General features: G+C 37.9%; 1 protein-coding gene and 1 non-coding gene across 6 annotated transcripts in view; one reads left to right on the forward strand and one right to left on the reverse strand.

Moving 5' to 3' along the window:
* The window catches only part of Nrx-1 (Neurexin 1), a 962,813-nt gene that overhangs the window by 623,015 nt on the left and 321,394 nt on the right, over positions 1 to 18,404 (reverse strand). The window lies entirely within an intron of this gene.
* Positions 11,175 to 11,247, forward strand: TRNAR-UCG (transfer RNA arginine (anticodon UCG)). The gene has a single exon. It is a non-coding gene; the product is annotated as a tRNA-Arg (tRNA).

An 18,404-nucleotide genomic window follows, 5' to 3' on the forward strand; every position in this document is an offset into this window, starting at 1 on the left:
TGCTCCAATGTGTTATTGTTCGTGTTCTTCCCTCTATACTTTTCAAATAAAATTCGTCTGAGCTCGAAGTCTCGAACGAAATTCGAACGACTCTTATGAATATTTTAGAGAGCCATTCCAACCGCTTTTCCTTTCATTTCAGGCAAAACATCAAACAACACTGAAACATGTATTTAATTATTTTAAATGAAAGTATAAAGAACTAACTTCATGTTCATAACCTTAAGGGATTACAATACATGGATATCATGTTATCAGCATTTTACTACTTTCCACATTGAATTTCCAAAAAACTCTACTTAGTGTTATAGGTTATAGATATTGTTCAAATTTCAAGTTTATAGCTTCCATGTTAGTCAGTTTGGCCTCGGCATTCGTGAGTCACTCAGTCAGTCAGAACATCTTTACAAAGATTACTTCAGTTATATTGAGCCGAAGTCTATGTGCAACTGTACCGCATTTGCGGAGTCCATCGCTGTGAGATTGACATGAAGCAAGCAAAAGTACCACGGCAGTAGAGCATTGTAGTCAAGCGTGGTCTTACGCTGCCGAAACTGAACAGATTCTAAGAGGGGTTCATTTTGGCCCTTTCCGACTCTAAGTTCACGGCGTTACGCATTGTAAAAATGTCTAAAGTGCGTCATTTCCGTTTAAGTCGTGCTACTGTAAATCGTACTATACGGAAATATACGGCGTATAGTCCTGGGCCTACCACATAGATGTGAACATCTAGAAACCGCCTTCCGTGAAGAGAACCAGACTGCTATTGCATGTGGTACGGCGTATAATGACCTCCGAAAATCCACACACACACACAGCATGCGATAGCTAGCAAATGCACATAAGTGAGAATCAACATAGATTTACGCCTCACGGTCGCTTGCAATAGCAGTCTGCTCCCCTTGAAACCTTGTCATGTGGTACGGCGTATAATGACTTCCAAAAATCCACACACACAGCATGCGATAGCCAGCAAATGCACATAGGGGACAATCAACAGAAATTTACGCCTCACGGTCGCTTGTAATAGCAGTCGCTCGCCTTGAAACCTTGTCATGTGGCTGAGCGAAAAATGTACTGCAGGAAACTCTATAAATGTCATTTCGAGGTGATCAGTAGAAGTTTATTGTTAGCCTTCATGAGGAGTGTATTTACCTCACAGACTATGGTAAAGTTCTTCCCATTACATGTAGAGAGAGTTTCCCAAAAGAGTTCATTATTGTGGCTCGTTTCTCGTACAGGAGAAAACTGCGTCTCCAAAAGGTGGAGAGAAACTTCAAAATCAATGCTGCGCATTACCAGACTCATGTCCAGACTGAAATGTACCAGCGTGAAATCCCAGGGTTCTACGAACAATATTTGAATCACGGTTATTGCACCAAGACTAGGCACATGGCAAATACATTACTGGAATTCTTCGCCACAAGGAACAGGAAACTGAAATTTCAGCAATTCAATTCTCTGACATGCCTGTTAAGAGTCCATGTGTCAGCCCAATTAATTATTGTGCCTTCGAACTCCTCAAGCAGCCCTGTCAATCAGCAAGTTCGCATTTCCTCTGGGATGTGCAAAATCTGTGAATAGTAGAGGGATAAAATTCCCATAATCCATCTGTAACTCAGTCTCTTGAAATGGAAACTTTGATGCCGGGGAATAGTCAGTCGAGATGACCTCCAAATAAAATAGAATTATTGGTAGAAAGACGGCATTTACTAAGTGAGAGATACATTCAAATTTAGCTCAATGTAACTGAATCAACCTCTGTGTGTATATGTAGAGTTATATAGAATCCCAGGAAACATGATATTAATGAATCTTCGTATTATCTTAGGACTTCCTTCAGATAAATTACTATCATGTATAAAGACTCTTTTTCATCAACTGTGATTTAGACACATTTACCTTGGCCGTGACAGAACATGAAACACTCGCCGTTACAGGTCGTCTCATTAAGTCTTCAACATAATCGCTCGGAAGTTGACTAATGGTTCGCTGATAGAGAATGGAAGTCACTACCTTTTCTCAAAGGTAAAGCTTTTTTTCCTTTTTTCTTCTTTCTTCTTTTTACTGTCATCTACTTATCGTCGTGGAGTCTTTTAGTTGATGTCTTTATATGTATTTATTCTTGTACGGTCACGTTTCTTCAGTATGTTCTATTTTGTATCTCTGACATAAATAGCTCTTATTTGAATGAAAATACGTTCTGTTGATGTTGTCAACGCCATACGACATCCTGCTGTGCCAAACGTTTTAATTATGCACAGCAAAAGATAGCAAATAGAGCTATCTCCTAGAAAATCATTTAAGATATTTTTTTTTTACTATCAATAAAAACATTAATTCTACTGAACAAATATTTTAAAGTGAAAAAGCGAAATCCTTGAGTTTGAAGTCCCACGATTCTACCACGTGAACTACACAGTAAAAAAAACGTAATTGGTGTACGTAAAAACGTAGGTTAGATGTGTAAATCCTGTAGGTTTTGGACTTAACGTACAACAAATGTATAACTGAAAAAATATGTTTTATACGTAGTTTCCGTATAAGGGTTCCGAATAAAAGTACTATCTGTACAAACGAAAGAACTGTATATCGATGGTCAGGATCTAACATACAGATAGACGCATGTAACATATAGCTGACGTATGTAATATACGTATACGTATGTAATATCCGGAAGATTGTTGGATGTCAAACATCCTGCAAAGGCATGATGTAACATCTAAGAGTAGTGCGTATGTAGGATATGGATAACGTACGCTCCGTACTGATTTCTGTAGTAAATATAAGGATTCCGTATATTTGTACAATAAATCGCTGCCCGGTTAACGGATTTTTTCTCAGTGTAAAGTAGTGATGAGTAATGAATGAAGTGATGGAATGAAAAAATGGGACAAAACGGCAGAACCCCGAGAAAACCCACACACACTGTGTTTGTCTACCACAAAGTCCACTTGGTGCGAGCTGGGATCAAACCAGGTACCCCACACAAGACATGAACGCTCTACTACTGAGTCACCGCGACACTAAAAAATATTTTAGCTTTTTGTGCTCTGATTCTATCGAGTAATACAGATTATTAAATCTTTTCCTCAGGCGTTCTTCTGGCAGTGTTTCTAACAACTTATAATTTTTTCCTAACAGATGTAGGCTCAAAATTCAGTAACTAAAACTTAGTATAATACCTCTAAAAAGAAATAAACCAGCAATCCTGCTCATTCGATTTAATAATTTGAAAATGAATCAAGTAACTACCTTATTCTAATCCAATATATAACTGAATACGGATTAGAATTAGGAAATAAATTTCTGGGCTTTCGGCATCTATGGCCATATGAGGATGACGTCTCTCGATGATCACACTGTTCTTGGAAGTGAGGAGGAAGAAAGGAATGAGAAAAGAAAGAAGCAGGATGGGACTATTATACTAGGTATCATTCCGGTATTTACCTGATGTAAATGAGAAAGACACACGAAAATCTCACTCAGATGACTGAAATGAAATTTTTTTCTCACTTTTTCGACCGCGTGTCTCCACATAATTGAATAAGCGAGTTGGAGAAGGAACATATCTCAAAAACTTCAACATTCTGACACTTGGTGGAAAAAATGGCCACATTCCAGAAATATGTTCCATTTTCCGCTCATAAGTTATCGCAGATCTCAGTGTAGAGTATCTATTGATAATTAAAGAATATGATTCTTCTTCTTCTTCTCAAGGGGCGCACGAGCCTATAAAAAACGAAATAGTTGGGTCAGTTTAGCTTGCCTATTGTATGGAATCAGGGGGTAAAAGTGACCGGGAACGTGGGGGTAAGCCATTACCCCACTTGAAAGAGATATCTATGGCGTTCCCCACTTCCAAAAAAAATTACAATAGGCAAAGGTAGGCACCGAAAACGGAGTGACGTCATGCGTCCCCCTACCTTTTCAGATCCACTTCTATCTCTGGGTGGAATGTGTGTACCTTTTCAGCTAACTCGTTCAACTACTATTTTATAACAATTATGTTACAAGTAGTACAAGGGCCTCTATTAGAAGTATGAGCGTAAATGTTAGGAGTAAGTGTGTGTGACTATTAAGAGACGGCAGGGAACAATAGATTCAATCGTTACTTAATAGTGTATTTCTTTCACATGTACAATAGATAAGTAAATAAACAATATGTTTGAGCACAATATCAAGTTATTCCCTACTCTCGATATAGTACTTTCCAGCGCCATAAAAAATTTTATCTCGAATTTCTCAAAAACTACGCATGAGTATTTTTCCTAAAGTATTTAAATTTGTTCGTCCCCATGTCATGTATCGATTTATATATCTACAGACCACGCCAAAATGATGAACTCGATTTTAGAAATTAATTCTGTGAAATATAATGTACATATGTAATTGTAGGCCTAACACGTATGCTAAGAAAAGTAAACTGTGAAAGTTTTCTTCAAACATATCACAAGTGTTCTGTGACGGCAGCGCAACAACGTCACACATCAAGCCGATAGTTTGTTTCTGCCTCATGCTGTAGTCAATATCAGCCATTTTCCTCAACTGCTCGCTGCTGACTCTTAGCGGTAGAAACTGGAAACACTGCGTGGAAACTAAAGTTTGCAAGTTAACCTTTCAGAGAGCATGTCTGACAAGAGTACTTGATTAGGTTTCACAGAATCATTATTATTCAAGGTATTTTGCCATTATTGGCAGGTCACTTGCCGCAACTGAGAAGCTTCCATGCTTCGGGTCTTACGCTAACTTCTTTGTTTTCACGTACGATTTTTCTGTTTTGATATCGTCCATTAATTGTAGTCGCTCTCACCTCTCCCTCTTTTTTCTGCCACCATACTATCTAGCACGTCCGTCATGATATAGTTTCTTCTTAGCCAATGTCCCAACCAGTTTCTCTTTTTAATAATATCTAAAAATTCTTTTCTCCTCCACCATTTCTAACATCCTCTCATTCGTTTTCCGCTCGACCCAAGTACTTCTCTCCATTCTCCTCCACACCCACATTTCGAAAGCGTCCACTCGTTTTTCAACATTTTCCTGTAATATCCAAGTTTTTGACTCGTACAGCATAATACTCCAGACGAAGCATTTTAAAAGTCTTTTTCTCAACTCTTTATTCAAGGTTCCACAAACTACTATTTTCTTTCTTTTAAAGGCTGCTTCTTTCGCCATTCCTATCCTCCTTTTCTTTCACGTTCACACTTCATATTATCACTTAATCTGAAATTGGGTTTATCATTTTGACTCGTCCTGTATAGTCCGGACAAAAATTAAAACTAAAGAGTTTTCATAATTTTCTGTGCAACATTTCATTAACGATAACATACGTAAGGTAATAACGGTAACGATAACGTTGTCGGCTTGCTAATGCTGTAATGAAAGGATTGATAATGGTATGCTCTAGTTCCGTTTTTATCTTAACAGGTGGCGCTGTTATTTACATGATCAATAATTAAGTTTACAAATAACGACTGGAAAGTTCTAACGAATTAATCTTTGGGCAATCAGGACTTCGGTCTGGCCGCGCAGTGGGCGTATCCCACCCCCTCAGAGAATGGGAGTTACATCGCTTAGACGAGTCAGAATTAGGGGACAAATTCTGACGGTGCACCATGTGCACGAGCATTCAATAAAGTATTGAGGAACTACGGGAGGGGTACGTTACATTCTCGCGGCACCCGTCCATCAAATAGGCCGAACGGTCGTGGGCATGCTCCTCATGCATGCAACTAAGCGTGGACCAGTAAAGCGCTAGAATCAAAGTGTTCGGAAACTTTATTTCTTCAATAAAAAGTGTTTTTATGTGAAACTAATGATATTTTTACCAAACGTAAGGCTAAACCAACTACATGAGGTGCTAATTACGAAAATTATTTATAGACGGGTTAGCTTTTTACACTTGGTTGGAAACTTTATTTCTCCAATAAAAAAATGCACTTTTGCGAAACTAACGAGCTTTAGCAAGAAACGTAACGGTAAATTAACGATATGAGTGGAGGAATTTTGAAATTCGCTTGTGGGTAGCGGAAACTGTGAAGTTGGCCTGCTTATTTACTTTTCCAATAAAAAGAGAGTGTATTTTCCCGAAACGATCAATAGTTTTAGCAAAACTTATGTAAACTAACGCTAAACTAACGATATAAGATGGAGGAACATTTAAATTTGTTTGTGGGCGACGAACTGTGAAGTTGGCCTGCTCTTTATTCTTTTCCAATAACAAAAGCATTTTTGCGAAACTGACAATAGTTTTAGCAAAGTAACGACAAACTAACGACACACACACACACACATACATATATATATATATATATATATATATATATATATATACACAATCATAACGGTCACTAGTGTGATATACTAATAACATTACAATCTTATAACGGTTATTAGTGTGATATACTAATAACATTACAATCTTATAACGGTCACTAGTGTGATATACTAATAACATTACAATCTTATAACGGTCACTAGTATGATATACTAATAACATTACAATCTTATAACGGTCACTAGTGTGATATACTAATAACATTACAATCTTATAACGGTCACTAGTGTGATATACTAATAACAGTACAATCTTATAACGGTCACTAGTGTGATATACTAATGACATTACAATATTATAACGGTTATTAGTGTGATATACTAATAACATTACAATCTTATAACGGTCACTAGTGTGATATACTAATAACATTACAATCTTATAACGGTCACTAGTGTGATATACTAATAACATTACAATCTTATAACGGTCACTAGTGTGATATACTAATAACATTACAATTTTAGAACGGACACTAGTGTGATATACTAATAACGTTACAATCTTATAAGGCCCACTAGCGTGATCCTAATAACATTATTATCTTATATGTCTCACTAACGTGGTCATGATAAAACAAATACGTCCCAGCACATTAATTGCTACGAAAGGAATTGCGTGTGCTTCTTTTTAAAAATGTTAATACACACCATTTACCCTTGCGTTACATAATTAAATAAGCAATAATACCAAAACGAGAGGAAGGCTGTCACATGACAAATGAAGAGAGAAAATTTGTTCTCCTCCCCCTTCCCCCGTTCTTTCACTATTTGATATATTTATGGGAAATTATTCACGCATTGAGGGAAGCCAAAATGACTCTGTCACGAGGGATGAGTACGCATTTGAATGATCAAAGAGAATAAATAGACAGAGATAATGAGTTTCTTCATCTACGAGCAAACACAGATTCATAATTGGCAATTACAATCCACTTCAGTTACGTTTCAAATAATTTTGAATTAAATATACATAAAAATGCATCCCCCACCTTCAACTATGTCAAGGTTTATTTAGCATCATATTTAGAAATACAACAAAAAATAATGTTTTAATCATCTGTATTCAGTGCAACTTTGAAATAATTTTGGATCAAATCCTATTTATAAAAGAGAAACATGTCAGTGCTAATTTATAATAGGAAACCGTCACGCTATACGTGTTCCTGTTTGCCTGTCTGACGCTAATAGGTGTCGCTAACATGCACGCAATTTTTAGTTTTAAAATGATTGTAACGATTTAATTTCAACTTTAAAAACTGCAACGTATACTGCAATGTATAAAAACTGCAATGTATATAGTAACAGGTAAATTGTGACTATTTAATTGGAACCCAAACTGGTTAATGTAAACAATTATAGGTCTTATTTAAGCACAATTTAAACCTATACTATACAGGGAGCCAAGAGCTCGGGCCCAACAACTACTTTACCTAAAACATTTCCTACTCTAATTCTTTATTATGCCAAGCTTTTGTAAATTCAATACCTATTTTAAAGTTAGATTATTCTAAAAACTAGCATCAGCTCTAGTTGGCGTGTAGACCTAATACTGTTTACTAATGTTAGGTTGACCATTTATGATTTTAGTTGGAAACAGCAAATGACTGGTATATTCACCGTAGAGCTAAGATGTTTTACACATACTTCTAACAGTGTCATACATACTTCCTAACAATGTAACATATACTCCTCACAATGTCACAAATACTTATAATAGTGTCAAACATACTCATAACATTCGTACATTTTCTCTTGAGTGTCACATATACTCCTAACAGTGTCATACATACTCCCAACAATGTCTTAAATACTTCTAACAGTGTCGCATATACTTCTAACAGTGTCATACATACTGCTAACAGTGTCACATATACTTCTAACAGTGTCACACATATTCCTAACAGTGTCACATATACTCCTAACAGTGTCATATAAACTCTTAACAGTGTCACATATAGTCCTAACAGAGTAACACATACTCCTAAGAGTAACACACTTACTCCTAACAGAGTAACACACTTACTCCTAACAGAGTAACACATATTCCTAAGAGTGGCACAAATCCTCCTAACAGTGACATAGATACTCCTAATAGTGTCTCAGATATTCCTATCAGTAACACGCAAACTTCTAACGGTGACTATGTACTACTTGTACTACTACTAATAATTTGCTGTCATCCGTTCCCACAGTGACCCAACTTTCATTGTGACAAGTACTTGCAGCTAACTTCAGATGTAAGACTGGGTTCCTTTCAAAATGTTTGTTTGTGTGCGTCTCGACCGAATGACACATGCTACTACCTGCTCGGTAGTAAACTCCGCGAGTCAAGTGAAGTCAAGACATCCATTCGTCTCTCAAAGCAAATAACGTACGGTCGAAGGATAAGGAGGACGAGATTGGAGGATGAGAACTAGAGAAAGGGAAAGAGGAGAGAGGTTTGTTGGCAAAACTTGTCTGCTCTATTGGCTTTACCTCTCCTCGTCCTCGTCCTCACCATAAGTTCTCCAATAGGCATTTTCTGCGGTCGTAAAAATGGTAACCGCACGAAAGTTTGTCATCGTGGTTTCACCACTTTTCTTTCTCTCTCTCTCTCTCTCTCTCATCTTCTTGTAAAATGTTTGAGCTAATTCATTAACGGTGACACTAACATCATCTGAAAGGAGAGAAGAAGAGAGGAGTGGTGTAATCTTTCATCAACGGTTCGTTTGTGGCTTGTCTTCTTCCAGAAGCCCTTCCCGGATCGTGGTCTTCGAAGTCTTTAGCAGTTCTTGTCACTTCAGTGATTAGCAGATCTATTTTCCCTCGAGACACACACAATCTCTCTCAAATTCAATTCTCGACGACAAAACTTTACTCGCAGACATGTTCAAACTGCTGTAGTTTTGCTAATATAGTATGAATTGAATCAACTAATATATAACTGTCACTTTGAGGTAAGGCTTCACTTTCAAAATTTAAAAAAAAAGTTAACTTCGTTTCTGAAGAATAAGCATTAAGTGATAGAAATCACTTCTTTTGTGTGTGATATACTGAGTATAAAGTAAATATTTGAGTTGTTTGATTCATGTGTATTTACGTCCTAGCTCAAACTCAACAGCTGACCAAGAAAAGTGAGAACACGTGTTCTATAATTTCAAAGGAAGCTAGACCCCAAGTAAGATCGAACTACAGTAAGATTATTAAACGCAACCAGAAGCGAGTGGAAGCCATACTAGTCATAGCAAACCTTAGAACTTAATGAGCTCAATTTCAGTATAATTATTTAGTGGAACCAGGAACGAGTGCAAGGAGTATTAAGAATAGCGAAGCTGAATTCTTTGTCAGCTCGAGCCCCAATATGATAATTAAGCTCAACCAGCAGCGAGTGCAAGAACAATTGAAGGTAGCGAACCTGAGCACTTAGTGACCTCAGCCCCAATATGATTATGTGCAACCAGGAGCAAGTGCAAGGCCTATTAAGAATAGCGAACCTGAATTCATGGTCAGCTGAGTCCTACTATGATTATTGAGCAGCAAGTGCAAGAACAATTGAGGGTAGTTAATCTGAGTCCTTGGTGAGGTCAGCCTTAATGACTATTAAGCGCAACCAGCAGTGAGTGCAAAGTCCATTAAGCATAGCGCACCTGAGCCCTTATTGAACTCGAGCAGCAATATGATCGTTAATCTGAAACACGAGCGAGTGCAAAACTCATTAAAGGCAACGAACATGAATCATTAGGCAGATTTGCCCAACATGATTATTAACTGCAATCAGGAGCAAGTGTAAAACCGATTGAAGATAGTGAACCTGAATCTCCAATATGATCATTAAATGAAACCAGGAGTAAGTACAAAACCCATTAAAGATAGTGAACTTGAACCTTAGTCAGCTGCAGCTCCAATACAATTGAATCAGTGAGTGGAAAAACAGTACCATTCCAAAATCAGCCATTTAAAGATAACTGCAAAAAGTAACACTACAAACATAGAAACTACACGTTGTAATGAAGAACAGTGCAATTTGCAAGCCCTCGCATGTTATAGCAGCTATAAAAATAGCTATGGTGCTGAATGAGGGGAAATGCAGTATCTGTCCTGGACTAGTGCTGCTATTCCTCTTACATATAGTCCGGCTTTCAGATGGCGCTAGCAGCGCAGCGCTTCTGGTTGAAAACTAAACCTTTGTAAGTGTTGAAGCTTACTCCGTCATTTGTGCAATCCGTTATCGATTCTCTTATGAATGGGGTATATTATTACATTCATGGTTTGCAAGTTATGAATAATTAGTGATACTAGCAATGAGTCGTCGAGAGAAGTTGATGAAGTATGTGCCTAATGAAGCATTACCACTCTACAATGAAATACCGACTTGGAAAGCCACCGAGGAAAATGAATACGTCTAATTTTGTAAAAATTTTGGGCCTTATGCAGAGTCGTTTTGACGCGTGATTAGTGTCATACTAAAGAGTTCGACTAACATATGTTTCGTGCAGTAGTCAGGCCTTTAGTATAACGCTAATCATACGAGAAAACGACTCTGCATAAGGCGGTTTGTGTCTATTGAATGTTTCATATTTTTCAAGTGTTTGAATGCCCCAATACAGATTTGCTTACTAAATACTGTTTCTTTTGCTTTCTTTAATATCAAAGATGTTTAATTTATTTTAATAACGTATTGTTTCTATATTGTAGTTGTATTATTAACAGTGAAAAGTTCATTAAGAAATATTGAGTGGAAAAACAGTACATGTCCCGCAATAATTAGTATTTTATTTAAAATTTTTGGCACATGTTAAAAAACAATTAGGCACATACGTACATTCTTATGGGCTAGGATAACAGTTTCCATTGTGGCCTGCGTAGCGTAGTCGTTAACGCTCTCGCCTTCGGTGCGAGTGGTCCCGGGTTCGATTCCCGCTGAGGGCACTCGGTCGAAAAAGTTTAAACGCTTTTTCAGGCCAGCCACACTGAATGAGGTTTTCCAGGGTTTTTCTCATTCATACCAGGCAAATGCCGGGGTGGTACCTAACTTATAGGTCCCAGGCCGTTTCCTTCCTTCCCTTTCCCCGGATAGTGTACTGGCCCTAGGGACATCATCCCTCAAAAGTGGCTAAATAGCCATAGATGCTGAAAGCCCAGAAATCTAAATCCTAACGGTTTCCATTATCATAATATCAACTATATTTATGATATTTGCAAACAAAAGTTATTTTTGCAAATATCTCAAAATGTGTGGTTTTTTTTTTTTTTTGGACTAGTACTGTTTTTCCACTCACCGATTCAATTGTTAAGCACATCCAGGAGCGAATGCAAGACACATTGAGGATAGCAAATCTGAACCCTTAGTGAGTTCGAGCCTCAATATGATTAGCAAGTGTAACCAGGAGGGGTACAAGCCGCATTGATGATAGCTTTGAGCAGGGGTAAAAATGGGTCTATAAAGGTAGGGAGACGCATGACGTCACGCCGTCCACCGTGCTTATCTTTGCCCATTGTAATTTTTTAGGAAGTGAAGGGACGCCATAGATATTTATTCGGAAGTGGAGTAACAGCGTCCCAATACGTCCCCTCTCACTTTTACCCCTGGCTTTGAGTCCTTAGTGAGAGTGAGTTCAGTGAAGTTATCGAGCACGACTCGAGCTAGCGCAAGCTTATTGAAGGTACGGTATGTGTAGTTGCTGAAGTGCCTATGTTACTTCTTAATTTTCCGTTGTGAAATGGATATGTACCATACCTTATAAGACCTGACTGAAAGTTTATGGCTGGCCCGTGATTGCAACAACTTGGCAATAATTTCTGTTCCCTTCTAATTGTCCATGAAAAACTCAAAACCTTCTAAGAATGTAACCGTTTCTGCTCATTAAGCCTGTCCTACCTCAATATCCTATTCTCATCCTTAGAGCTCCTGAGTGCCTACCACTTGTACCTATACGTTGATAAAACTATACCAGCATTTGCAGTGTTGGCACCCGAGTGTTATAAGATAAGCTCACCTCTCCCTTAGGGTCAATACCCGAAGTTACTGAGTCCCGCACTTTAACCAAAGCCTGGCAGAGAACAATCCAAGTTCGAGGTCCCCTGAAATTCAGAGGAGTTTGGTAACTCACGGTCCTACCTATCTCAGAACGTTCGAATTTTGTGCTGAAGTGCCACATGCATCTGTTGGGCACATTTGAGATGTATGCCGAGAGATAATGGCGTCTGAATCCGCCCAATATTGTATAACCTCAATAACCTCGAGTTTAACATGCTGAAGTACAGTACGACAAACACGTTACGTACAAAGTACCTCTCCAACACCCAATGGTACGTGTGAAAGTCACCATTCGAAAGAAAAGCTAAGCCTCTGTTCTTCTGTAGGAGCGACAGGGACCCAACCCCTACCTATCTCTAATTATGAAAGAAGTATACCTTACATTACGTAATAAGTAATATAGTCCGTCTGATAAACAGACATTGTTATTTGAGAGGCTGAGTTCTACCCCGGTAGGGATGTCAATAGTTGCCTAATTCAGATCGTGCAAAGTACCATACTGAGGTACGTTTTCGGACCCGGTGATCCATGTTAATGACCCGTTTCTGAGAGGTTCACTTAAACATCACTTTCTCGGTAGGGAATTCCTCATCATCATCATCTACGTCCATCACCGTACCACACTTCTCTATAAGGAAGTGTAATTCAATTGTGCAGTAATTTGTTAGTTCTCCCCGAAACCTGCAATATTGATAAGCTGGGAAACAGGAATAACTGGCAATTGAAAGGTTAGCAGAATTTTCTTTCGAGATTCTCTCCCTTTCTCAACACGGGGTTTGATACCTACTATGAACGGGGTCCCTTATTAAGGATAGCGAGTCAGATTGACATTAGTAAACACGAGTCTCATTAAAGATAGAGACCAAATGCAAAATCTGGAGTAAGGCTATTATCGGATGAGACCCGCCATCATTTTCATGAACATTCTGAACCTGCAATAACATAAAAAGAACTCAACGAGAAAGTAAGTTCAAGTTTATATTAAAACATGTCCGCCGAGTTTTTATAAACTACGATGTTTAGTGGTTTCGTTGTGTGTATATATGATCTCCAGCTTTAAAATGTGAAGCAATAATAAATTAACTGTGTAGTTCCAGGAATTAACGAGGAAGCGATCTCCACGTTATATGTATGGCAGAAAACCAACCCCACATATTTACTCATTACACCAACCAACATGCCTTTCGCAGTGAAACAGACCAGTTCTGCATGTGTAACGAACCACTGCGCTCCTGTTTCCTTTTGGCCCCCAGGGGCATAACCCACGCAACGAAGTGCACCAACTAACTTCTATATCTATGCAGAAAGTGAAAATATCCGGATGTTGTAGGTTAGAGAGGCAATTATTGCCCTTTAATATTCATTCGCTCCACAAGGGAAAGTGTTTCGACAGAGAGGTATTTTTTTTTCTTTACGGTAATTTGTTGGTAATCACTTTTAATTGCTGTGCAACGAACAAACCATGTAATCGAAATTTATGTATTACTTTTTATCTGGGTTTCCGAATCATAATATCATTGTATTATTCTGTGCTAGCAGAATATCCGTTCTTCGCAGAGGGAGAATACGTTTCATTTTAAACATAAAGGGCACCAAAACTGTCACCAATCAACTCCAAAAAATATTAATTCAACATTAATCTTCAATTATTTTTACATATCACCATCCCCCCTTAGAATAATGGGGACTGAATTTGGATTTAAACAACATCGGCAGTGCCACTGTTCATCTCAGCGATCCCGAAAACTATAGGTTCGACACTAATATCGGTCAGCTTCAAATATTTTTGACTGGCATAATTCCCTTTAAGATAATGGGGCTGAATTCGGATTTAAATACCATCGGACGTGTCACTGTTCATCTCAACGACCCCCAAAACTATAGATTCGACACTAATATCGGTCAGCTTCAAATATTTTTACATGTCATCATTCCCCCTTAGGATAATGCGGCTGAATTTAGAGTTAAACGGCATCGGAAGTAGCACTGTTCATCTTAGCGACCTCGAAAACTATGAATTCGGCATTAATATCAGTCATTTTCAATCATTTTTTTAATATCTCCGCTCTCGTAAGTTGCGGGGCTGAATTTGAATTTAAACGGCATCAGAAATGTCACTGTTCATCTCAGCAACCCCGAAAACTATGCATTCGACACTACTATTGATCACTTTCGATCATTTTTTATATATTTACCCTCCTCCCCCTCCCACTAAGTTGCACCGTCAAAGTAAAATAAAAAGAAAAGATCATCCCAGGCCCAAACTTCATCTATGTTGAAAATTACATTGAGATCGGTTGGGTGGTTCAAGAGTTATCAAGTCACAAACATAGTCATTTTCATTTATATGTAGGGATATAGATTGATGTTCCCCAAATTTCATTTATAAAATAGGAAAGTAAATTAAAATATCATTCCTCTATGATAATCAAGTATGGACTACCATAAGCGAAGATCTTTGAGAGGCGGGGAAATTAAATGACGACGTAACCAATAGAAGATCCGCATATTTTGGTGTGCTAACTTGAAGATTTAAGGTTTTTAGTGAAAATGAGTAGCTCATAACTTAATTATGATAAAGGTTTATGCTGCCGCAATAACATGCAAACTATGGCCCGCGGGCCAGATTCAGTCCACTGAAAGGTTTTGATTGATTGATTTATTGATTTTGAGTTTAACACCCTTTTTAACACCCCTTTTAGTAACGAGGCTATATGAGACGTGAACCTACTGATTAATGTGGAATCCGAACCACACGAGCCGCTGCCGAAAATCGAACCCGTATCTCTCACGCCAAAGGAGCATACAGTAACCTCTTACCCACGAAGATGCTCCTTAAGAGGTTTCATCCAACCAGTAACATGATTCCAAATCTCACGAATGAAAAGAAGAAAAAATAAGGTAAATAAACAATTCTGCAGCATTTCCTTCTACTATGTTTAAATTAATGACAACTTCATTTATCACATTCTCCTCCACAACCTTTCAATCATTAATAGAGCTTTTCATCACAAGGATTTTGTAAGTGAATATAATTGTTCTTGGTCAATTACTCTCATTGGAAGAAAATGTATACAAAATAACCAATCAGGGCTTGCTAACCAACCCAGCTAACCAGCCAATCCCACTTGAGGCCACAGACTGACGCTGATTGGACATCATTGACCAATAAAACTCCGCCTCCTTCCTGCCAGCACATATATAATAAAGCCTTATGTTTTTGGCTTCTCATATTTTACCCTGAAGACGAAAACAATGTTGTCAGTTCTCAAAACGTTGGACGACATGAGAACTGTCCAACGAGTGCATTATCAAAGTACAATCCCGAGTGTCGTTTGTTCTGGAAAGAGACAGAAACAGAATATAATCCCCTTCTAAATATGAGTAAGAGATTTATAAACGTGGTAAACTAAGTTATTCTAGAATTTTGCAAATATTAAAGAATGAGGAAGGTTTGACTGGATAATATCGAGTCATCATAATAATGTTTTCCCAGTGTTGAAGAAATAACACAACACTGTGATATTCACAATGCTGACATTGCAGATCGTGTAAAAGAGTTATTCGAGCAGTAATGCCAAAATACTTCCCTTAGGTTTTGGGAATATTCGACAATATATTACAGGACTAAGAAACCTCAATCAGCTACAAAGAAATACACCTTGAATACTCTCTATACGAAATGTTATTTCCTTTTGTCGATGACTGTACAATTTGACTCTCTTATACTTAGTGAAATTTGTTATGATTCACTTCCCGCTAAGGCATCTAGTTGATTCGATGACTTACACTCTGACTCTTATAGTTAGTGAGACTTGTTATGACTTACTTCCCGCTAAGACATCTAGTTGATTCGATGACTGTACAATCTGACTCTCTTTTAATTAGTGAGACTTATGATTCACTCCCAACTAAGGCATCTAGTTGATTCGATTACTATACAATCTGACTCTTTTATAGTTAGTGAGACTTGTTATGATTTACTTCCCGCTCCGCTAAAGCATCAAGTTGACTCGATAGCTGTACAATCTGACTCTCTTATAGTAAGTGAAACTTGTTATGATTCAGTTCCCGCTTAAGGCATCTAGTTGATTTACGTGGTAACTACGTAGTTTCTTCTACAGCAAATGGCTGAACGGGTTACGAATTTCGAGGCGCATAGTATTGCCCGCGAGATTGGATTAGAGTCGCTCTTCATTCGAAAAAGAATATATGTGCAATATCTTTATTAACAAATTAAAATTAAATAAGGCACAAAAGGCACTGCCTTATCGATTTCAACATACTTGTTAAGGAAGTGGACCAATGCTACACTAAAACCAATTCGTTAACGATACTGAAAGTGATTTAACTTTAAAAAATTGCCTTTCCCATCACTATTCTGTGTGCATTGAAACAAATGTTAGTGGTTGTATGATAGAGTTTGCGATCTTTGTCTACACTATGGCTATATGAGACGTGAACCCACGCTTTAAGATGGAATCTAAACCGCCGTAATACATTCAAATTATAATTCGTTGGTCGTTCAATATATAAGTTTCTCTGAACTGTAAAAAAAAATGTACACTCATACATGTGTAGGTGGTTTCTTCCTCACCTCTCTATTGAGATTTAGGCATATGTCTCACCGTTGCACCAATTTTTTCAAACGCTTTGTAAAAAAAAAAAAAAAAAAAAAAAAAAAAAAAATCAGGGTTCTAGCTATTTAGCACTCTCGTCACATTCCGCTTTACTTCTGCATCACCAGTTGACAGGAGACCAGGTCACTTAAGAGTCTTCATCCCGGCGAAATTAAAATATCGCTAATTTTACAGTAATTATGTGATATCTTCAAATAGATAAAAGATAATCGAAATGTGGAACAAGAGCGCCCTAGACAATATTATTTTACATGAGAAACCGTTGTCACGATTCACTTATCTGCTTTCGATTTCGAGCCATTTTGAAAATCGGCATTTATTTTCGCGTTTCTAAACAGCTGAAAACGGAAAGCCACTAGGTGACTTGTGATAACGGTACCTCACGCAAAATAATATTATCTAGGGCGCTCTTGTTCCATATTTCAATTATCTTTTATCTATTTGAAGATATCACATAATTACTGTAAAATTAGCGCTATTTTAATTTCGCCGGGATTGAAGACTCTTAAGTAGAACCTGAACTCTTCTTCAGGGAAGCGCAATTTGACATAAGCGATCTGGTCTCTTCTTGACGATAACTATCACTCCCACTCAGCACGCAAATAAGACACAAAGTTGAAAAATTAGGGTAGGAACAACTGTCCCACTCTGCAGACAGCCTCAATTTAGCGCCGAGTTACTTCCATTGTTTTCCAGTCTTAAAGTTTGCGTTACAAGGTGACCGTTTCGAAACAGATGAAAAAGTGAAATAGAATGTTAAAAGAGTGCTAAACAGCCAGAGCCCTGATTTTTTTCAAAGGGTTTGGACAAATTGGTGCTACGGTGAGATAAATGCCTAAATCTCAATGGGAATATTGTGGAAAGGTGAGGATGGATACACTTATACATGTATGTACACCTTATAAATTTATCTTAAATATTCTACAACTTAGAGAATCTTATATATTGAATGACCCACGTATTTCCCCACATGGAATAGAATCTGGAATCGTGTGCACCAAAGAAGCACACGCTAGCCACTAGAGCAGCGGGAAAGGCTAAATATATAACAACATATTTTCTGAATTACCCTGTATATAACTTAAACTCATACAATCATCGAAGATGGAACGTAATAATTATTTACATAGTCTTGAAGAACTGGGGGAACACCGTGGCTCAGTGGTAAAGTGCTTACCTTCTCATCCGTGGAGTGGTGTATGGGGTTCCTGGTTCGATTGCCGACTAAGTAAGTTTATGGTGGATAACATCGTGTCCGTGCGTTTTCTTGGGGTACTCCCGTTTCCTCCCACACTCTCATTCTACCAATTCTTCCATCATCATTCATTAGCCTTAATCATCCGTCTCCCTTAGCCTTAAAGTCATATGCGTGGGACGTTAAACTGAAAGATTTCATTTCATTTCTTGAA

Source organism: Thermobia domestica, chromosome 11, assembly GCF_964235325.1.
Source record: "Thermobia domestica chromosome 11, izTheDome1.hap1.1, whole genome shotgun sequence".
NCBI lineage: Eukaryota > Metazoa > Arthropoda > Insecta > Zygentoma > Lepismatidae > Thermobia > Thermobia domestica.